Raw genomic sequence first — 24,301 nt, forward strand, 5'->3', positions numbered from 1 at the left:
TGGTATTTCGTTTTATTCAGTGTGTTAGGCTATGTTGAATGGAAATAAGCATTACATGCACAATAACCAAAACTGAGTAGCATGTCATATGTGGGTAACATCCATTTTAACGCTACGATTAAGGCTGAACTCAGGGTGTTCAACATTTGTGACAATACTCGTTGGGGAGGTAAAGACTATCGAAAGCCATATTATCCTTAACCTCTTCAACATGTGCGTTCGCTTTAGTGGGTGGGAAAGTCATTAAGCACCACACTTTTTCTGACTTAAGTCTGACTGAATGGGATGTAAGGCGTGAGTGGGGGCCGGAGCTAGGGGTGTGTGTGTGAGTGGAGGGGTAGGGGGGGCTGGTTTTGGAACTGGCTAAGGCATTAGATCCGTGGCCACCTGGGTGCAGGGTGGAGGGGTAATGAGGGTGGCCTCTGAATGACTGGGAGTCCAGTCCCTGCTCTGGGCTGAGAGGTGTCGGCGTGCTGCTGATTCACAGCTCTGAAGAGGGAGGGAGGGATGGTGGGGCTGGTTGAGGGAGGGATGGTGGGGCTGGCTGAGGCAGGGATGGAGGTGGGGCTGGCTGAGGGACGGATGGAGATGGGGCTGGCTGAGGGAGGGATGGATGGAGGTGGGGCTGGCTGAGGGAGGGATGGAGGTGGGGCTGGCTGAGGGAGGGATGGAGGTGGGGCTGGCTGAGGGACGGATGGAGGTGGGGCTGGCTGAGGGACGGGTGGAGGTGAGGCTGGCTGAGGGAGGATGGTGGGGCTGGCTGAGGGAGGATGGAGGTGGGGCTGGCTGAGGGAGGGATGGAGGTGGGGCTGGCTGAGGGACGGATGGAGGTGGGGCTGGCTGAGGGACGGGTGGAGGTGGGGCTGGCTGAGGGAGGATGGTGGGGCTGGCTGAGGGAGGATGGAGGTGAGGCTGGCTGAGGGAGGATGGAGGTGGGGCTGGCTGAGGGAGGGATGGAGGTGGGGCTGGCTGAGGGAGGGATGGAGGTGGGGCTGGCTGAGGGAGGGATGGAGGTGGGGCTGGCTGAGGGAGGGATGGAGGTGGGGCTGGCTGAGGGAGGGATGGAGGTGGGGCTGGCTGAGGGAGGGATGGAGGTGGGGCTAGCTGAGGGAGCTGTAGAGTAAAATGAAACAACTTGTATATAGGCTATACCTACTAGGTTGAATCCTTCTAGCTATAAGGACCTAATCCTTAAGGATAAATGATATATTATTAGATCACATAAAGGACAACATGTCTTATTTAACTTGTTTGTCTTATTATTGTTACCCTTCTGATTGGACCGATTGACAACATCCTCCAATAGGAGAATATGTTGTGTACCGTTACCCTTCTGATTGGACCGATTGACAACATCCTCCAATAGGAGAATATGTTGTGTACCGTTACCCTTCTGATTGGACCGATTGACAACATCCTCCAATAGGAGAATATGTGGTGTACCGTTACCCTTCTGATTGGACCGATTGACAACATCCTCCAATAGGAGAATATGTTGTGTACCGTTACCCTTCTGATTGGACCGATTGACAACATCCTCCAATAGGAGAATATGTGGTGTACTTTAGGCTCAAATGCTCCCAGGAATCTGAGCTAACTTTATTGTAGTACAGTTATAACATAACATTTCTATCCAAGTAGATTCTTATCAGATCTGTGAATTTTTTAAATGAATGATAATGTGAGTTTGAGATATGATGTGACTTCATATGCTGTGTGGTGGAACCACAGACATTTCAGGATAACCAACAAGCTCTCACAGTCTCACTGCAGAGTTAGACGTTCATTCACGTTTTTCTCCAAATGTCAAATTTCAAAGTGTCTTTGACACCCTGGGTTGACTCTTTCTGGTCAGTATCGTTTCATTTCTTTAAACGTTGCTCCAAATGTAAAATGTAAAAAGATTAAGGGTTAAGGGCATTGGATAGGGTCAAAACATTTAAGTTTAGGCACTCATTCCAAATGGTTACGGTATGGGTTAAGGTATCGGTTAAGGTATGGGTTAAGGTTTGGGTTAAGGTTTGGGTTAAGGTATGGGTTAAGGTATGGGTTAAGGTATGGGTTAAGGTATGGGTTAAGGTATGGGTTAAGGTTTGGGTTAAGGTATGGGTTAAGGTATGGGTAAGGTATGGGTTAAGGTTTGGGTTAAGGTATGGGTTAAGGTTTGGGTTAAGGTATGGGTTAAGGTATGGGTTAAGGTATGGGTTAAGGTATGGGTTAAGGAATGGGTTAAGGTATGGGTTAAGGTTTGGGTTAAGGTATGGGTTAAGGTTTGGATTAAGGTATGGGTTAAGGTATGGGTTAAGGTATGGGTTAAGGTATGGGTTAAGGTATGGGTTAAGGTTTGGGTTAAGGTTTGGGTTAAGGTATGGGTTAAGGTTTGGATTAAGGTATGGGTTAAGGTATGGGTTAAGGTATGGGTTAAGGTATGGGTTAAGGTATGGGTTAAGGTTTGGGTTAAGGTTTGGGTTAAGGTATGGGTTAAGGTTTGGGTTAAGGTATGGGTTAAGGTTTGGGTTAAGGTATGGGTTAAGGTTTGGGTTAAGGTATGGGTTAAGGTTTGGGTTAAGGTATGGGTTAAGGTTTGGGTTAAGGTATGGGTTAAGGTATGGGTTAAGGTATGGGTTAAGGTATGGGTTAAGGTTTGGGTTAAGGTATGGGTTAAGGTTTGGGTTAAGGTATGGGTTAAGGTTTGGGTTAAGGTATGGGTTAAGGTATGGGTGAAGGTTTGGGTGAAGGTATGGGTTAAGGTATGGGTTAAGGTATGGGTTAAGGTATGGGTAAGGTATGGGTTAAGGTTTGGGTTAAGGTATGGGTTAAGGTTTGGGTTAAGGTATGGGTTAAGGTATGGGTTAAGGTTTGGGTTAAGGTATGGGTTAAGGTATGGGTTAAGGTATAGGTTAAGGTATGGGTTAAGGTATGGGTTAAGGTATAGGTTAAGGTATGGGTTAAGGTATGGGTTAAGGTATAGGTTAAGGTTTGGGTTAAGGTATGGGTTAAGGTTTGGGTTAAGGTATGGGTTAAGGTATGGGTTAAGGTATGGGTTAAGGTATGGGTTAAGGTTAAGGTTAAGGTATGGGTTAAGGTTTGGGTTAAGGTATGGGTTAAGGTATGGGTTAAGGTTAAGGTTTGGGTTAAGGTATGGGTTAAGGTATGGGTTAAGGTATGGGTTAAGGTTAAGGTATGGGTTAAGGTATGGGTTAAGGTATGGGTTAAGGTATAGGTTAAGGTATGGGTTAAGGTATGGGTTAAGGTATGGGTTAAGGTATGGGTTAAGGTATGGGTTAAGGTATGGGTTAAGGTATGGGTTAAGGTATGGGATAGGGTTCAAACAATAAAATAAAAAACTAGTGTCCACCACTGAGATCCAACACGCTACTCCCTGATCCAGAGTCATGGGATCACACCCTCCTTCCACACCTGGCGGGTAGGAGCGTTGGACTAGTAACCGGAAGGTTGCTGGATCAAATCCCCGAGCTGACCATGTTAAAAAAATATTGTCGTTCTGCACCTGAGAAAGGCAGTTAATCCAATGTGGCGATGACGTGGATGTCGATTTAAGGCAGCCCCCCCCCCCCGTGCCTCTCTGGATCAGAGGGGTTGGGTTAAATGCAGAAGACACATTTCAGTTGAATGCATTCAGTTGGACAGTTGACTTGGTACCCCCCCCTTTCCCTTTCCCTTTCCTGTCCACACCACCCTAGCAGAACCCATAGAACTCATAGAACCCAGAACCCATAGAACCCAGAACCCATAGCGCCCACTGCCACCCCTAGTGGCCGGTTGGGAAAGGCATTTCCCGACGTCTTTAGGTCATGGGCTAAACGTCCAACTTCAAAGTCACTCTCGGCGATCTGCCTGAGATAACAGCCGCAGATGACATCATCTGAGAAATGACTGTTGTCAAGTCACGTCCACATGTGTGTTTGTGTGCCAAAACACATCATACCACCAGCCACAGGAGTGTGTGTGTGTGTGTGTGTGTGTGTGTGTGTGTGTGTGTGTGTGTGTGTGTGTGTGTGTGTGTGTGTGTGTGTGTGTGTGTGTGTGTGTGTGTGTGTGTGTGTGTGTGTGTGTGTGTGTGTGTGTGAGAGAGAGAGAGAGAAAATCCCACCCTGGCTTGGCTTGCTTCCGACCACTGGAATGTGACCCTCACTATTTCCAGTTCACACCTCAGTCAGCCTGCTCCTTAGTGAGTCGTACTGTGTGTTGTTCTGAATGTGTTCTCTGTAGTGTGTGTTGTTCTGTATGTGTTCCCTGTAGTGTGTGTGTGTTGTTCTGTATGTGTTCCCTGTAGTGTGTGTGTTGTTCTGTATGTGTTCCCTGTAGTGTGTGTGTGTGTTGTTCTGTATGTGTTCCCTGTAGTGTGTGTGTTGTTCTGTATGTGTTCCCTGTAGTGTGTGTGTTGTTCTGTATGTGTTCCCTGTAGTGTGTGTTGTTCTGTATGTGTTCCCTGTTGTGTGTGTGTGTTGTTCTGTATGTGTTCCCTGTAGCGTGTGTGTTGTTCTGTATGTGTTCCCTGTAGTGTGTGTGTGTTGTTCTGTATGTGTTCCCTGTAGCGTGTGTGTTGTTCTGTATGTGTTCCCTGTAGTGTGTGTGTGTGTTGTTCTGTATGTGTTCCCTGTAGTGTGTGTGTTGTTCTGTATGTGTTCCCTGTAGTGTGTGTGTTGTTCTGTATGTGTTCCCTGTAGCGTGTGTGTTGTTCTGTATGTGTTCCCTGTAGTGTGTGTTGTTCTGTATGTGTTCCCTGTAGCGTGTGTGTGTTGTTCTGAATGTGTTCCCTGTAGCGTGTGTGTGTTTATGTGCGTGTCATAAGCTTCTCTGAGCGATGTGTCTCCTCTCGGGCACTTGATAGGTTGCCAGGTAGGGTTAAGTTCAAAGGTCACCTGTGCAACCGTCCACACCACTTACAAGCTCTGACAGACAGACAAATGGACAGAGAGATAGTACATTCTTGCTGTTGTCATCCTCTCCCGTGGGCTGTCCTCTCCTGTCTGGGGGTGATTTACTCCTGGCGATAGGTATACTGAGGTACTGACCTAAGACAAAGAGACAGAGAGCCTTAGAGGACATCTAAAAACAGCCAGATCAGAGGTTGTCAACCTTTTCCTTTCCTGGAAACCACCAATCACAGTCCAAAGCTCTTGAGGACCAAAATTTGCGGAGTCTCAGATTTTTTATAAAACACAAAATATCTTACTGGTCAAATGTTGTCAATTTTATCAGGGAATGTAACAGAATACGATTACAGATGGATGTTTGATAACACTTTCCATTGTGAAAACCCTAACCCTCCCCTGTGCTGCACAGACTCTATATACCTGCTCTACTATCTATAGAGACCCTAACCCTCCCCTGTGCTGCACAGACTCTATATACCTGCTCTACTATCTATAGAGACCCTAACCCTCCCCTGTGCTGCACAGACTCTATATACCTGCTCTACTATCTATAGAGACTCTATATACCTGCTCTACTATCTATAGAGACTCTATATACCTGCTCTACTATCTATAGAGACCCTAACCCTCCCCTGTGATACACAGACTCTATATACCTGCTCTACTATCTATAGAGACTCTATATACCTGCTCTACTATCTATAGAGACCCTATATACCTGCTCTACTATCTATAGAGACTCTATATACCTGCTCTACTATCTATAGAGACCCTAACCCTCCCCTGTGATACACAGACTCTATATACCTGCTCTACTATCTATAGAGACTCTATATACCTGCTCTACTATCTACAGAGACTCTATATACCTGCTCTACTATCTATAGAGACTCTATATACCTGCTCTACTATCTACAGAGACTCTATATACCTGCTCTACTATCTATAGAGACTCTATATACCTGCTCTACTATCTACAGAGACTCTATATACCTGCTCTACTATCTATAGAGACTCTATATACCTGCTCTACTATCTATAGAGACTCTATATACCTGCTCTACTATCTATAGAGACCCTAACCCTCCCCTGTGCTGCACAGACTCTATATACCTGCTCTTCTATCTATAGAGACTCTATATACCTGCTCTACTATCTATAGAGACTATATATACCTGCTCTACTATCTACAGAGACTCTATATACCTGCTATACTATCTATAGAGACTCTATATACCTGCTCTACTATCTATAGAGACCCTAACCCTCCCCTGTGCTGCACAGACTCTATATACCTACTCTTCTATCTATAGAGACTCTATATACCTGCTCTTCTATCTATAGAGACTCTATATACCTGCTCTACTATCTATAGAGCTCTACTATCTATATACCTGCTCTTCTATCTACAGAGACTCTATATACCTGCTCTACTATCTATAGAGACCCTAACCCTCCCCTGTGCTGCACAGACTCTATATACCTGCTCTTCTATCTATAGAGACTCTATATACCTGCTCTTCTATCTATAGAGACTCTATATACCTGCTCTACTATCTATAGAGACTCTATATACCTGCTCTACTATCTATAGAGACTCTATATACCTGCTCTACTATCTACAGAGACTCTATATACCTGCTCTACTATCTATAGAGACTCTATATACCTGCTCTACTATCTACAGAGACTCTATATACCTGCTCTACTATCTATAGAGACTCTATATACCTGCTCTACTATCTACAGAGACTCTATATACCTGCTCTACTATCTATAGAGACTCTATATACCTGCTCTACTATCTATAGAGACTCTATATACCTGCATTACTATCTATAGAGACCCTAACCCTCCCCTGTGCTGCACAGACTCTATATACCTGCTCTTCTATCTATAGAGACTCTATATACCTGCTCTACTATCTATAGAGACTATATATACCTGCTCTACTATCTACAGAGACTCTATATACCTGCTCTACTATCTATAGAGACTCTATATACCTGCTCTACTATCTATAGAGACCCTAACCCTCCCCTGTGCTGCACAGACTCTATATACCTGCTCTTCTATCTATAGAGACTCTATATACCTGCTCTTCTATCTATAGAGACTCTATATACCTGCTCTACTATCTATAGAGACTCTATATACCTGCTCTACTATCTACAGACACTCTATATACCTGCTCTTCTATCTACAGAGACTCTATATACCTGCTCTACTATCTATAGAGACCCTAACCCTCCCCTGTGCTGCACAGACTCTATATACCTGCTCTACTATCTATAGAGACTCTATATACCTGCTCTTCTATCTATAGAGACTCTATATACCTGCTCTTCTATCTATAGAGACCCTAACCCTCCCCTGTGCTGCACAGACTCTATATACCTGCTCTTCTATCTATTGAGACTCTATATACCTGCTCTACTATCTATAGAGACTCTATATACCTGCTCTACTATCTACAGAGACTCTATATACCTGCTCTACTATCTATAGAGACTCTATATACCTGCTCTACTATCTATAGAGACTCTATATACCTGCTCTACTATCTATAGAGACTCTATATACCTGCTCTACTATCTATAGAGACTCTATATAAAAAAAAAAAAAAAAAAAAAAAAATATGCCATTTAGCAGACGCTTTTATCCAAAGCGACTTACAGTCATGTGTGCATACATTCTATCTAACCCACTAGGCGTTACAAGCACCATGCTCTACCAACTGAGCTACAGAAGGACCTGCTCTACTATCTATAGAGACCCTAACCCTCCCCTGTGCTGCACAGACTCTATATACCTGCTCTTCTATCTATAGAGACTCTATATACCTGCTCTACTATCTATAGAGACTCTATATACCTGCTCTACTATCTATAGAGACTCTATATACCTGCTCTACTATCTACAGAGACTCTATATACCTGCTCTTCTATCTACAGAGACTCTATATACCAGCTCTACTATCTACAGAGACTCTATATACCTGCTCTACTATCTACAGAGACTCTATATACCTGCTCTACTATCTATAGAGACTCTATATACCTGCTCTACTATCTATAGAGACTCTATATACCTGCTCTACTATCTATCGAGACCCTAACCCTCCCCTGTGATACACAGACTCTATATACCTGCTCTACTATCTATAGAGACTCTATATACCTGCTCTACTATCTATAGAGACTCTATATACCTGCTCTTCTATCTACAGAGACTCTATATACCAGCTCTACTATCTACAGAGACTCTATATACCTGCTCTACTATCTACAGAGACTCTATATACCTGCTCTACTATCTATAGAGACTCTATATACCTGCTCTACTATCTACAGAGACTCTATATACCTGCTCTACTATCTACAGAGACTCTATATACCTGCTCTACTATCTATAGAGACTCTATATACATGCTTCTACACCTGCATTGCTTGCTGTTTGGGGTTCTAGGCTGGGTTTCTGTGCAGCACTTTGAGATATCAGCTGATGTACGAAGGGCTATATAAATAAATTTGATTTGATTTGATTTTGATTCATTGACAGAGTCTATATACCAGCTCTACTATCTATAGAGACTCTATATACCTGCTCTACTATCTATAGAGACTCTATATACCTGCTCTACTATCTATAGAGACTCTATATACCTGCTCTACTATCTACAGAGACTCTATATACCTGATATACTATCTATAGAGACTATATATACCTGCTCTACTATCTACAGAGATTCTATATACCTGTTATACTATCTATAGAGACTCTATATACCTGCTCTACTATCTATAGAGACTTTATATACCTGCTCTACTATCTATAGAGACTCTATAAGTAAATGTATATACCTGCTCTACTATCTATAGAGACTCTATATACCTGCTCTACTATCTATAGAGACTCTATATACCTGTTCTACTGTCTATAGAGACTCTATATACCTGCTCTACTATCTACAGAGATTCTATATACCTGCTATACTATCTATAGAGACTCTATATACCTGCTCTACTATCTACAGAGATTCTATATACCTGCTCTACTATCTACATAGACTCTATATACCTGCTCTACTATCTATAGAGACTCTATATACCTGCTCTACTATCTACAAAGACTCTATATACCTGCTCTACTATCTACAGAGACTCTATATACCTGCTCTACTATCTATAGATACTCTATATACCTGCTCTACTATCTATAAAGACTCTATATACCTGCTCTACTATCTACAGAGACTCTATATACCTGTTCTACTATCTATAGAGACTCTATATACCTGCTCTACTATCTACAGATTATATATACCTGCTATACTATCTATAGAGACTCTATATACCTGCTCTACTATCTACAGATTATATATACCTGCTCTACTATCTATAGAGACTCTATATACCTGCTCTACTATCTACAGATTATATATACCTGCTATACTATCTATAGAGACTCTATATACCTGCTCTACTATCTACAGATTATATATACCTGCTATACTATCTATAGAGACTCTATATACCTGCTCTACTATCTACAGATTATATATACCTGCTCTACTATCTACAGATTATATATACCTGCTCTACTATCTACAGAGACTCTATATACCTGCTCTACTATCTATAGAGACTCTATATACCTGCTCTACTATCTACAGATTATATATACCTGCTATACTATCTATAGAGACTCTATATACCTGCTCTACTATCTACAGATTATATATACCTGCTATACTATCTATAGAGACTCTATATACCTGCTCTACTATCTACAGATTATATATACCTGCTATACTATCTATAGAGACTCTATATACCTGCTCTACTATCTACAGATTATATATACCTGCTCTACTATCTACAGATTATATATACCTGCTCTACTATCTACAGATTATATATACCTGCTCTACTATCTACAGATTATATATACCTGCTCTACTATCTACAGATTATATATACCTGCTCTACTATCTACAGATTATATATACCTGCTATACTGTGAGGTAAGTGATGCTGTTTATGACACGGTTCGTGTTGCCTTCAACTGTCACCACAAGAGAGAGGTGCTACGGTGCAGCTGGGCTGGGTAGTGGAACCCTGTCATCCTCACCTCACTTGAGCTGGGGTTATCTGGGGCCAGGCACACAAAGGGCCTTCTGATACACCACATACGTCAATGCTAGCTATCATCGATGCCAATGCATTTATGTCACTCAGTCAGTTTGACTTTCTCCTTTGAGCAAAGCCAAGCCCTGCCAGCCCAGACAGCTGCAAGGGTTGCAGGTATTTCACCATTCAGTTGGCTACTCTTTTCCCCCAACAGAGAGAATGGAAGTAAAATCAAGAATGGAAGTAAAATCAAGAATGGAAGTCAAATCAATTGTGGTTGAAAGGGAGATGTGTTAGACAGGATAGTGTTAGACAGGATAGTGTTATATGTGACAGGATAGTGTTAGACAGGATAGTGTTAGACAGGATAGTGTTAGACAGGATAGAGTTAGACAGGATAGTGTTAGACAGGATAGTGTTAGACAGGATAGTGTTAGATGAGATAGTGTTAGACAGGATAGTGTTAGACAGGATAGTGTTAGACAGGATAGTGTTATATGTGACAGGATAGTGTTATATGTGACAGGATAGTGTTAGACAGGATAGTGTTATATGTGACAGGATAGTGTTATATGTGACAGGATAGTGTTATATGTGACAGGATAGTGTTATATGTGACAGGATAGTGTTAGACAGGATAGTGTTAGACAGGATAGTGTTAGACAGGATAGTGTTATATGTGACAGGATAGTGTTAGACAGGATAGTGTTAGACAGGATAGTGTTAGACAGGATAGTGTTAGACAGGATAGTGTTAAATGAGATAGTGTTAGACAGGATAGTGTTAGACAGGATAGTGTTAGACAGGATAGTGTTAAATGAGATAGTGTTAGACAGGATAGTGTTAAATGAGATAGTGTTAGACAGGATAGTGTTAGACAGGATAGTGTTAGACAGGATAGTGTTATATGTGACAGGATAGTGTTATATGTGACAGGATAGTGTTATATGTGACAGGATAGTGTTAGACAGGATAGTGTTAGACAGGATAGTGTTATATGTGACAGGATAGTGTTATATGTGACAGGATAGTGTTATATGTGACAGGATAGTGTTATATGTGACAGGATAGTGTTAGACAGGATAGTGTTAGACAGGATAGTGTTAGACAGGATAGTGTTATATGTGACAGGATAGTGTTATATGTGACAGGATAGTGTTAGACAGGATAGTGTTATATGTGACAGGATAGTGTTATGTGACAGGATAGTGTTAGACAGGATAGTGTTATATGTGACAGGATAGTGTTATATGTGACAGGATAGTGTTATATGTGACAGGATAGTGTTAGACAGGATAGTGTTAGACAGGATAGTGTTAGATGTGACAGGATAGTGTTATATGTGACAGGATAGTGTTAGACGGGATAGTGTTAGACAGGATAGTGTTAGACAGGATAGTGTTATATGTGACAGGATAGTGTTAGATGTGACAGGATAGTGTTAGACAGGATAGTGTTAGACAGGATAGTGTTAGATGTGACAGGATAGTGTTAGACAGGATAGTGTTAGACAGGATAGTGTTAGACAGGGTAGTGTTATATGTGACAGGATAGTGTTATATGTGACAGGATAGTGTTAGACAGGATAGTGTTAGACAGGATAGTGTTATATGTGACAGGATAGTGTTATATGTGACAGGATAGTGTTAGACAGGATAGTGTTAGATGTGACAGGATAGTGTTAGACAGGATAGTGTTAGACAGGATAGTGTTAGACAGGATAGTGTTAGACAGGATAGTGTTAGATTAGATAGTGATAGACAGGATAGTGTTAGATGTGATAGTGTTAGACAGGATAGTGTTAGATTAGATAGTGATAGACAGGATAGTGTTAGATGTGATAGTGTTAGACAGGATAGTGTTAGACAGGATAGTGTTAGATTAGATAGTGATAGACAGGATAGTGTTAGATTAGATAGTGATAGACAGGATAGTGTTAGACAGGATAGTGTTATATGTGACAGGATAGTGTTATATGTGACAGGATAGTGTTAGACAGGATAGTGTTAGACAGGATAGTGTTAGACAGGATAGTGTTAGACAGGATAGTGTTAGATTAGATAGTGATAGACAGGATAGTGTTAGATGTGACAGGATAGTGTTAGACAGGATAGTGTTAGACAGGATAGTGTTAGATGTGACAGGATAGTGTTAGACAGGATAGTGTTAGACAGGATAGTGTTAGACAGGATAGTGTTAGACAGGGTAGTGTTATATGTGACAGGATAGTGTTATATGTGACAGGATAGTGTTAGACCGGATAGTGTTAGACAGGATAGTGTTATATGTGACAGGATAGTGTTATATGTGACAGGATAGTGTTAGTCAGGATACTGTTAGACAGGATAGTGTTAGACAGGATAGTGTTATATGTGACAGAATAGTGTTAGACAGGATAGTGTTAGACAGGATAGTGTTAGACAGGATAGTGTTAGACAGGATAGTGTTATATGTGACAGGATAGTGTTATATGTGACAGGATAGTGTTAGACAGGATAGTGTTAGATGTGACAGGATAGTGTTAGACAGGATAGTGTTAGACAGGATAGTGTTAGACAGGATAGTGTTAGACAGGATAGTGTTAGACAGGATAGTGTTAGATGAGATAGTGTTAGATGTGATAGTGTTAGACAGGATAGTGTTAGACAGGATAGTGTTAGATTAGATAGTGATAGACAGGATAGTGTTAGATGAGATAGTGTTAGATGAAATAGTGTTAGATGAGATAGTGATAGACAGGATAGTGTTAGACAGGATAGTGTTAGACAGGATTGTGTTAGATGATATAGTGTTAGATGAGATAGTGTTATACAGGATAGTGTTAGATGAGATAGTGTTAGACAGGATAGTGTTAGTTGGGTAGTGTTATACAGGATAGTGCTAGATGAGATAGTGTTAGACAGGATAGTGTTAGATGAGATAGTGTTACACAGGATAGTGTTAGACAGGATAGTGTTAGACAGGATAGTGTTAGATGAGATAGTGCTATATGAGATAGTGCTAGATGAGATAGTGATAGACAGGATAGTGTTATTTGTGATAATGTGAGATGTGATAGTGTTAGACAGGATAGTGTTAGATGAGATAGTGTTAGACAGGATAGTGCTAGATGAGATAGTGATAGACAGGATAGTATTATACAGGATAGTGTTATACAGGATAGTGTTAGACAGGATAGTGTTAGACAGGATAGTGTTATATGTGACAGGATAGTGTTATATGTGACAGGATAGTGTTAGACAGGATAGTGTTAGACAGGATAGTGTTAGACAGGATAGTGTTAGATGAGATAGTGCTATATGAGATAGTGCTAGATGAGATAGTGATAGATGAGATAGTGATAGATGAGATAGTGATAGATGAGATAGTGATAGATGAGATAGTGATAGATGAGATAGTGTTAGATGAGATAGTGCTAGATGAGATAGTGTTAGACAGGATAGTGTTATTTGTGATAATGTGAGATGGGATAGTGTTAGACAGGATAGTGTTAGATGTGACAGGATAGTGTTAGACAGGATAGTGTTAGACAGGATAGTGTTAGACAGGATAGTGTTAGACAGGATAGTGTTATATGTGACAGGATAGTGTTATATGTGACAGGATAGTGTTATATGTGACAGGATAGTGTTAGACAGGATAGTGTTAGACAGGATAGTGTTAGACAGGATAGTGTTAGACAGGATAGTGTTAGACAGGATAGTGTTAGACAGGATAGTGTTAGACAGGATAGTGTTATATGTGACAGGATAGTGTTAGACAGGATAGTGTTAGACAGGATAGTGTTAGACAGGATAGTGTTAGACAGGATAGTGTTAGATGTGACAGGATAGTGTTAGACAGGATAGTGTTAGACAGGATAGTGTTATATGTGACAGGATAGTGTTATATGTGACAGGATAGTGTTAGACAGGATAGTGTTATATGTGACAGGATAGTGTTAGACAGGATAGTGTTAGACAGGATAGTGTTAGACAGGATAGTGTTAGACAGGATAATGTTATATGTGACAGGATAGTGTTATATGTGACAGGATAGTGTTAGACAGGATAGTGTTAGACAGTATAGTGTTAGACTGGATAGTGTTAGACAGGATAGTGTTATATGTGACAGGATAGTGTTAGACAGGATAGTGTTATATGTGACAGGATAGTGTTAGACAGGATAGTGTTAGACAGGATAGTGTTAGACAGGATAGTGTTAGACAGGATTGTGTTAGATGTGATAGTGTTAGACAGGATAGTGTTAGACAGGATAATGTTATATGTGACAGGATAGTGTTAGACAGGATAGTGTTAGATTAGATAGTGATAGACAGGATTGTGTTAGATGTGATAGTGTTAGACAGGATAGTGTTAGACAGGATAGTGTTAGACAGGATAGTGTTAGACAGGATAGTGTTAGATGAGATAGTGCTAGATGAGATAGTGATAGACAGGATAGTGTTATACAGGATAGTGTTAGATGAGATAGTGCTAGATGAGATAGTGTTAGACAGGATAGTGTTAGATGAGATAGTGTTAGACAGGATAGTGTTAGACAGGATAGTGTTAGACAGGATAGTGTTATACAGGATAGTGTTAGACAGGATAGTGTTAGACAGGATAGTGTTAGACAGGATAGTGTTAGATGAGATAGTGCTAGATGAGATAGTGATAGACAGGATAGTGTTATACAGGATAGTGTTAGATGAGATAGTACTAGATGAGATAGTGATAGACAGGATAGTGTTATACAGGATAGTGTTAGATGAGATAGTGCTAGATGAGATAGTGCTAGATGAGATAGTGATAGACAGGATAGTGTTATACAGGATAGTGTTAGACAGGATAGTGTTTGATGTGATAGTGTTATACAGGATAGTGCTAGATGAGATAGTGCTAGATGAGATAGTGATAGACAGGATAGTGTTATACAGGATAGTGTTAGACAGGATAGTGTTTGATGTGATAGTGTTATACAGGATAGTGTGAGATGAGATAGTGTTAGATAGGATAGTGTTATACAGCATAGTGTTAGATGAGATAGTGTTAGATGTGATAGTGTTAGATAGGATAGTGTTATACAGGATAGTGTTAGATAGGATAGTGTTATACAGCATAGTGTTAGATGAGATAGTGTTAGACAGGATAGTGTGAGATGGCATTGCGTAGAAGAGCCTGAGACCTCAGGAGAGGCCAGAATACATTGGGTTCCCTGCTATTAAATGTCCCAGATCCTTCAGACCGTGGAGAGACTGTGTGTGTGTTGGAAGAATGAAGCTATTCTTCTTCACTCTTTGTCTCCTCTCCTGTCTTAGACATGCAGACATGTTTGCTCTGATGGGCTCTTCTCTCTGCTGTAGGTGACCTTACCACAAACTGTCACAGCTCTGAACACTCCCAAATCAACTTGCCCCTGTGACCTATGAAGTTTACATGCAACAAAACTCTGTTAGTTCTCTGAGCTAAAGCCTAGGCATTGGCTAGAGAAGAAAACAACTATTTTATGTCTCAGGAATGATTACTCATCACCGAACCAACTTCGGTGATGAGTGTAAGCAATATGGGTCCAGTGGTTTAGAGGGTTAGGGGTTAGGGGTTTAGAGGGGTAGGGGTTAGGGGTTTAGAGGGGTAGGGGTTAGGGGTTTAGAGGGTTAGGGGTTAGGGGTCCAGTGGTTTAGAGGATTAGGGGTTAGGGGTTTAGAGGGGTAGGGGTTAGAGGGGTAGGGGTTAGGGTTTAGAGGTTAGGGATCCAGTGGTTTAGAGGGGTAGGGGTTAGGGGTCCAGTGGTTTAGAGGGGTAGGGGTTAGGGGTCCAGTGGTTTAGAGGGGTAGGGGTTAGGGGTCCAGTGGTTTAGAGGGGTAGGGGTTAGGGGTTAGGGGTCCAGTGGTTTAGAGGGGTAGGGGTTAGGGGTTAGGGGTCCAGTGGTTTAGAGGGGTAGGGGGTAGGGGTTAGGGATCCAGTGGTTTAGAGGGGTAGGGGTTAGGGTTAGGGATCCAGTGGTTTAGAGGGGTAGGGGTTAGGGGTTAGGGATCCAGTGGTTTAGAGGGGTAGGGGTTAGGGGTCCAGTGGTTTAGAGGGGTAGGGGTTAGGGGTCCAGTGGTTTAGAGGGGTAGGGGTTAGGGGTTAGGGGTCCAGTGGTTTAGAGGGGTAGGGGTTAGGGGTTAGGGGTCCAGTGGTTTAGAGGGGTAGGGGTTAGGGGTTAGGGGTCCAGTTGTTTAGAGGGGTAGGGGTTAGGGGTTAGGGGTCCAGTGGTTTAGAGGGGTAGGGGTTAGGGGTCCAGTGGTTTAGAGGGGTAGGGGTTAGGGGTCCAGTGGTTTAGAGGGGTAGGGGTTAGGGGTCCAGTGGTTTAGAGGGGTAGGGGTTAGGGGTTAGGGGTCCAGTGGTTTAGAGGGGTAGGGGTTAGGGGTCCAGTGGTTTAGAGGGGTAGGGGTTAGGGGTTAGGGATCCAGTGGTTTAGAGGGGTAGGGGTTAGGGATCCAGTGGTTTAGAGGGGTAGGGGTTAGGGGTCCAGTGGTTTAGAGGGGTAGGTGTTAGGGGTCCAGTGGTTTAGAGGGGTAGGGGTTAGGGGTTAGGGGTCCAGTGGTTTAGAGGGGTAGGGGTTAGGGGTTAGGGATCCAGTGGTTTAGAGGGGTAGGGGTTAGGGGTTAGGGATCCAGTGGTTTAGAGGGGTAGGGGTTAGGGGTCCAGTGGTTTAGAGGGGTAGGGGTTAGGGGTTAGGGGTCCAGTGGTTTAGAGGGGTAGGGGTTAGGGGTTAGGGATCCAGTGGTTTAGAGGGGTAGGGGTTAGGGGTTAGGGGTCCAGTGGTTTAGAGGGGTAGGGGTTAGGGGTTAGGGGTCCAGTGGTTTAGAGGGGTAGGGGTTAGGGGTTAGGGATCCAGTGGTTTAGAGGGGTAGGGGTTAGGGGTTAGGGGTCCAGTGGTTTAGAGGGGTAGGGGTTAGGGGTCCAGTGGTTTAGAGGGGTAGGGGTTAGGGGTCCAGTGGTTTAGAGGGGTAGGGGTTAGGGATCCAGTGGTTTAGAGGGGTAGGGGTTAGGGATCCAGTGGTTTAGAGGGGTAGGGGTTAGGGGTACAGTGGTTTAGAGGGGTAGGGGTTAGGGATCCAGTGGTTTAGAGGGGTAGGGGTTAGGGATCCAGTGGTTTAGAGGGATAGGGGTTAGGGATCCAGTGGTTTAGAGTGGTAGGAGTTATGGGTTAGTGGTCGAGAGGGGAGGGATTAGGGGAACAGGGGTTGAGAGGTGTAGGATTTAGGGGTACAGGGGTGAGAGGGGTACAGGGGGTTGAGAGGGTTACGGATACAGGGGCGAGAGAGGTAGGGGTACATGGGTTGAGTGGGTTAGGGTAAAGGAGTTGGGGGTACAGGGGTTAAGTGGGTAGGGGTACAGGGGTTAGGAGTACAGGGGTTAAGTGGGTAGGGGTACAGGGGTTAGGGGTACAGCGGTTGATTGGGGTAGGGGTTAGGGGTACAGGGGCTGAGTGGGGTAGGCATTAGGAGTATGGGTTGAATGGGGTAGGGGTTAAGGGTACAGGGGCTGATTGGGGTAGGGGTTAAGGGTACAGGGTTGGTTGGGGTAGGAGTTGAATGGGGTAGGGATACAGGGGTACAGGGTTGGTTGGGGTAGGGGTTAGGGGTACAGGGTTTGAATGAGGTAGGTGTTGGGGGTACAGGGGCTTATTGGGGTAGGGGTTAAGGGTACAGGGTTGGTTGGGGTAGGGGTACAGGGTTGGTTGGGGTAAGGGTTAGGGGTACAGGGTTGGTTGGTGTAAGGGTTAGGGGTACAGGGGTTGATTGGGATAGGGGTGATTTGAGATGGGCAGTAGCCTGACTCTCAGGAGGAAGTGGGGGAAGTCGAAGGACAGAGCATATGGAATGAGGCTGAGGTATGTGAAACAGAGGCGGTCGGTGCCGTTCAAGATGAGGGAGTATGATACAACATTTTATGAACGTGGCCTTATTTCTATTACAGCATATTGGATGACTGTCATTCATATTCCATTCACCCAGTTCAATGTAACAGCGATAGGTTTAGGATAGTACATGATACTTGAATTTTCGCTATACCCATCATGAGGTTGCTACAACCTTGCCTACGAATGAAAGTGTACAACGTAGGTGCACAGGTCGAGAGAATTTTGAGTGATCAAGGTGACAGACATTGACACATTCAATGCCGCCTTGCACACTCTCGCCTGCATTTACCTGATCTAGGGTGTAGTCATTAGTCCAACAGTTGCAAATGAGAGTTTCTGTTGGACATATTCAGGTATGTTTATCCCCGTTTTTGCATCTGTTTAATTAACGTTTTTCAACAGAATCGGCAGAATGAATACACCCCTGACCACACGCAAACACAGTTCACTTTCACAGCAGTCACATACAAACAGCATGATCACTTTACTAGTTGTATTTATAATTCCTTCTCACAACAATCTACACGCTCTCCACCTATCACCTTTCCCCTTCGCTTGTGGACTTCAGTGCACCACACATCAGCTGTCTGTGATCATGCGAAATAACCTGTGACGTCTAATCGCTATACACAGCCTACACCGTTGTCATGTCATCGTCAATATAACTACTGGAACTAACACTTTAGTAAACCCGCTACTATACAGTACAGTGTATAGTCAGAAAGCAGTTTAGCAGTTACCCTGGCGGGCACTGGTGGCAATTACTGTATAAAACCCAAAGCTTACCTTGACTTGTTTTTATTTATTTATTTAACCTTTATTTAACTTGGTAAGTAAGTTAACAAATTCTTAATTACAATGACGGCCTACCCCAGCCAAACCCGGACAACGCTGGGCCAATTGTGCGTCGCCCCATGGGACTCCCAATCATGTCCAGTTGTGATACAGCCTGGAATTAAGCCAAGGTCTGTAGTGATGCCTCTTGCACTGAGATGCAGTGCCTTAGACCGCTGCGCCACTTGGGAAGAGTTCCAGTGTTGGATAGCCATAGCCAGCTAGCTAACATAGCATCCCTCTCTGTTGGATAGCCATAGCCAGCTAGCTAACATAGCATCCCTCTCTGTTGGATAGCCATAGCCAGCTAGCTAACATAGCATCCCACTCTGTTGGATAGCCATAGCCAGCCAGCTAACATAGCAATCCTCTCTGTTGGATAGCCATAGCCAGCTAGCTAACATAGCATCCCACTCTGTTGGATAGCCATAGCCAGCTAGCTAACATAGCATCCCTCTCTGTTGGATAGCCATAGCCAGCTAGCTAACATAGCATCCCTCTCTGTTGGATAGCCATAGCCAGCTAGCTAACATAGCATCCCACTCTGTTGGATAGCCATAGCCAGCCAGCTAACATAGCATCCCTCTCTGTTGGATAGCCATAGCCAGCTAGCTAACATTGCATCCCTCTCTGTTGGATAGCCATAGCCAGCTAGCTAACATAGCAATCCTCTCTGTTTGAGTAGGATAAACTAGCGAAAGTGAAAGTGAAAGTTTACAAAAAATACAACCAAATATAGTTAGTTCTCTCTCTCTCTTGCGCCTCATTAATTTTGGAAGAAATTAATTTGTTAAAAACTGTTAAACTATTGTCTTTCTCTTTCTTTGAGTCAACTACTCATCACATTTCATGCACTGCAGTGCGAACTAGCTGTAGCTTATGCTTTCAGTACTAGATTCATTCTCTGATCTTTTGATTGGGTGGACAACATGTCAGTTCATGCTGTGATACATTGTAGGACATCCTCCAGAAATAGTTATAATTACTGTGTAAGTCTATGGAAGGGGTTGAGAACCATTAGCCTCCTAGGTTTTATACTGAATTCAATGTGCCCAGAGGAGGACAGAAGCTAGTTGTCCTCCGGCTACACCATGGTGCTACTCCACAGAGTACTGTTCAGGCTACTGTAGACCATTGCAAAACAGTGTGTTTTAATCAATTATTTGGTGACGTGAATATACACTGCTCAAAGAATAAAGGGAACACAATGTAACTCCAAGTTAATCACACTTCTGTGAAATCAAACTGTCCACTTAGGAAGCAACACTGATTGACAATACATTTCACATGCTGTTGTGCAAATTGAATAGACAACAGGTGGAAATTATAGGCAATTAGCAAGACACCCCCAATAAAGGAGTGGTTCTGCAGGTGGTGACCACAGACCACTTCTCAGTTCCTATGCTTCCTGGCTGATGTTTTGGTCACTTTTGAATGCTGGCGGTGCTTTCACTCTAGTGGTAGCATGAGACAGAGTCTACAACCCACACAAGTGGCTCAGGTAATGCAGCTCATCCAGGATGGCACGTCAATGCGGGCTGTGGCAATAAGGTTTGCTGTGGCTGTCAGCGTAGTGTCCAGAGCATGGAGGCGCTACCAGGAGACAGGCCAGTACATCAGGAGACGTGGAGGAGGCCGTAGGAGGGCAACAACCCAGCATCAGGACCGCTAACTCCGCCTTTGGTCAAGGAGAAGCAGGAGGAGCACTGCCAGAACCCTGCAAAATGACTTCCAGCAGGCCACAAATGTGCATGTGTCTGCTCAAACGGTCAGAAACAGACTCCATGAGGGTGGTATGAGGACCCGACGTCCACAGGTGGGGGTTGTGCTTACAGCCCAACACCGTGCAGGACGTTTGGCATTTGCCAGAGAACACCAAGATTGGCAAATTCGCCACTGGCGCCCTGTGCTCTTCACAGATGAAAGCAGGTTCACACTGAGCACGTGACAGAGTCTGGCGACGCCGTGGAGAACGTTCTGCTGCCTGCAACATCCTCCAGCAGGACCGGTTTGGCGGTGGGTCAGTCATGGTGTGGGGTGGCATTTCTTTGGGGGGCCGCACAGCCCTCCATGTGCTCGCCAGAGGTAGCCTGACTGCCATTAGGTACCGAGATGAGATCCTCAGACCCCTTGTGAGACCATATGCTGGTGCGGTTGGCCCTGGGTTCCTCCTAATGCAACACAATGCTTGACCTCATGTGGCTGGAGTGTGTCAGCAGTTCCTGCAAGAGGAAGGCATTGATGCTATGGACTGGCCCGCCCGTTCCCCAGACCTGAATCCAATTGAGCACATCTGGGACATCATGTCTCGCTCCATCCACCAACGCCACGTTGCACCACAGACTGTTCAGGAGTTGGCGGATGCTTTAGTCCAGATCTGGGAGGAGATCCCTCAGGAGACCATCCGCCACCTCATCAGGAGCATGCACTGGCGTTGTAGGGAGGTCATACAGGCCCGTGGAGGCCACACACACTACTGAGCCTCATTTTGACTTGTTTTAAGGACATTACATCAAAGTTGGATCAGCCCGTAGTGTGGTTTTCCACTTTAATGTTGAGTGTGACTCCAAATCCAGACCTCCATGAGTTGATAAATTTGATTTCCAATGATAATTTTTGTGTGATTTTGTTGTCAGCACATTCAACTATGTAAAGAAAAAAGTATTTAATAAGAATATTTCATTCATTCAGATCTGTGTTATTTTAGTTTTTTCCCTTTATTTTTTGGAGCAGTGTGTGTGTGTGTATATATATATATATATATTTAGTTTAGTATTTTGTATTTAGTTTTATCTCAAAATCTTAACTTTTTTATACATGTTTCACTATTTTTTTGTTGTTTGAAATTCACTGAGGAGGATGGTCCTCCCCTTTCTCCTCTGAGGAGAATGGTCCTCCCCTTTCTCCTCTGAGGAGGATGGTCCTCCCCTTTCTCCTCTGAGGAGGATGGTCCTCCCCTTTCTCCTCTGAGGAGGATGGTCCTCCCCTTTCTCCACTAAGGAGGATGGTCCTCCCCTTTCTCCTCTGAGGAGGATGGTCCTCCCCTTTCTCCTCTGAGGAGGATGGTCCTCCCCTTTCTCCTCTGAGGAGGATGGTCCTCCCCTTTCTCCTCTGAGGAGGATGGTCCTCCCCTTTCTCCTCTGAGGAGGATGGTCCTCCCCTTTCTCCTCTGAGGAGCCTCCACTGATGGTAACCCTAACCCAGGCCAGTAACAGAGGTTGGTCAGGTTGAGCCCACTGAACCAAAGCTCCTCTTCTCTTCTACTGTTCAGCAAGAGAGAGATACCAGGTCTCCCCAATTTGACCAGTTTCCTTTCTTAGTCTGTCTCTTTTTCCTGGTCAGTCACAGTCACAGTCACAGCGACAGTCACAGTCACAGTCCTTGCCACAGTCACAGTCACAGTCACAGTCACAGCCACAGTCACAGTCACAGTCACAGCCACAGTCACAGTACCAGTCACAGTCACAGTCACAGCCACAGTCACAGTCACAGCCACAGCCACAGTCACAGTCACAGCCACAGTCACAGCCACAGTCACAGTCACAGCCACAGTCACAGCCACAGCCACAGTCACAGTCACAGCCACAGTCACAGCCACAGTCACAGCCACAGTCACAGCCACAGTCACAGCCACAGCCACAGTCACAGTCACAGCCACAGTCACAGCCACAGTCACAGCCACAGTCACAGTCACAGTCACAGCCCTACCAGGGAAATCTCCTGTCTCTGGTCTGTCTCTGTCTATATCAGGAACATGATACAGCGGCCGAGTGTTTATGAAGTTTAAGCCAGGTCTTTCAGGGCATTGGACAACAGTGTTGTGAGTCCCCTCATATGAAAAATATATCTATTATGAATTGAATGAGTTGTCATTTTTGTTCAATTCAACAAACAAAACATTTAGTTTAGTTTATTTAATTTGACCATTTAAAAAAACAAGCACACATAAAACTTGAAAAAGCCATACATGCACATGAATTAAAATCATGGAGGATAACACACAATACAGTCTGGGACGTATTTCCATTGTGGCCCTCACACAATACAGTCTGGGACTTATTTCCATTGTGGCCCTCACACAATACAGTCTGGGACTTATTTCCATTGTGGCCCTCACACAGTACAGTCTGGGACTTATTTCCATTGTGGCCCTCACACAGTACAGTCTGGGACTTATTTCCATTGTGGCCCACACACAATACAGTCTGGGACTTATTTCCATTGTGGCCCTCACACAATACAGTCTGGGACTTATTTCCATTGTGGCCCTCACACAGTACAGTCTGGGACTTATTTAATAATAATAATATAATAATATATGCCATTTAGCAGACGCTTTTATCCAAAGCGACTTACAGTCATGTGTGCATACATTCTACGTATGGGTGGTCCCGGGGATCGAACCCACTACCCTGGCGTTCCAAGCGCCATGCTCTACCAACTGAGCATTGTGGCCCTCACATGATACAGTCTGGGACTTATTTCCATTGTGGCCCTCACACAGTACAGTCTGGGACTTATTTCCATTGTGGCCCTCACACAGTACAGTCTGGGACTTATTTCCATTGTGGCCCACACACAGTACAGTCTGGGACTTATTTCCATTGTGGCCCTCACACAGTACAGTCTGGGACTTATTTCCATTGTGGCCCTCACACAGTACAGTCTGGGACTTATTTCCATTGTGGCCCTCACACAGTACAGTCTGGGACTTATTTCCATTGTGGCCCTCACACAGTACAGTCTGGGACTTATTTCCATTGTGGCCCACACACAGTACAGTCTGGGACTTATTTCCATTGTGGCCCTCACACAGTACAGTCTGGGACTTATTTCCATTGTGGCCCTCACACAGTACAGTCTGGGACTTATTTCCATTGTGGCCCTCACACAGTACAGTCTGCGACTTATTTCCATTGTGGCCCACACACAGTACAGTCTGGGACGTATTTCCATTGTGGCCCTCACACAGTACAGTCTGCGACTTATTTCCATTGTGGCCCTCACACAGTACAGTCTGCGACTTATTTCCATTGTGGCCCACACACAGTACAGTCTGGGACTTATTTCCATTGTGGCCCTGGCCCCCATTACGCCATGTCGCACCCCCATTACGCCATGTCGCACCTCCATTACGCCATGTCACACCTCCATTACGCCATGTCCCACCCCCATTACGCCATGTCCCACCCCCATTACGCCATGTCCCACCCCCATTACGCCATGTCGCACCACCATTACGCCATGTCGCACCCCCATTACGCCATGTTGCACCCCCATTACGCCATGTCGCACCCCCATTACGCCATGTCCCACCCCCATTACGCCATGTCGCACCCCCATTACGCCATGTCGCACCCCCATTACGCCATGTCACACCCCCATTACGCCATGTCACACCCCCATTACGCCATGTCTTGAAATATTCAGATCGACCAATTAAAAGTAAACTTACATTGTAAAACGAATAACAGCCAGCGTTCTAACTCCGCCCCTAGCTGTTGGACTTGATAGCCACTCCCAGAAGACATGGATTATAGAGTC

At 44.1% G+C, this 24,301-nt stretch overlaps 1 protein-coding gene across 1 annotated transcript in view; it reads left to right on the top strand.

Annotated features, from left to right (window-relative positions):
• The window catches only part of anos1b (anosmin 1b), a 172,191-nt gene that overhangs the window by 438 nt on the left and 147,452 nt on the right, over positions 1-24,301 (top strand). The gene's annotated exons all lie outside the window — the stretch shown is intronic.

Source organism: Oncorhynchus gorbuscha, linkage group LG15, assembly GCF_021184085.1.
Source record: "Oncorhynchus gorbuscha isolate QuinsamMale2020 ecotype Even-year linkage group LG15, OgorEven_v1.0, whole genome shotgun sequence".
NCBI lineage: Eukaryota > Metazoa > Chordata > Actinopteri > Salmoniformes > Salmonidae > Oncorhynchus > Oncorhynchus gorbuscha.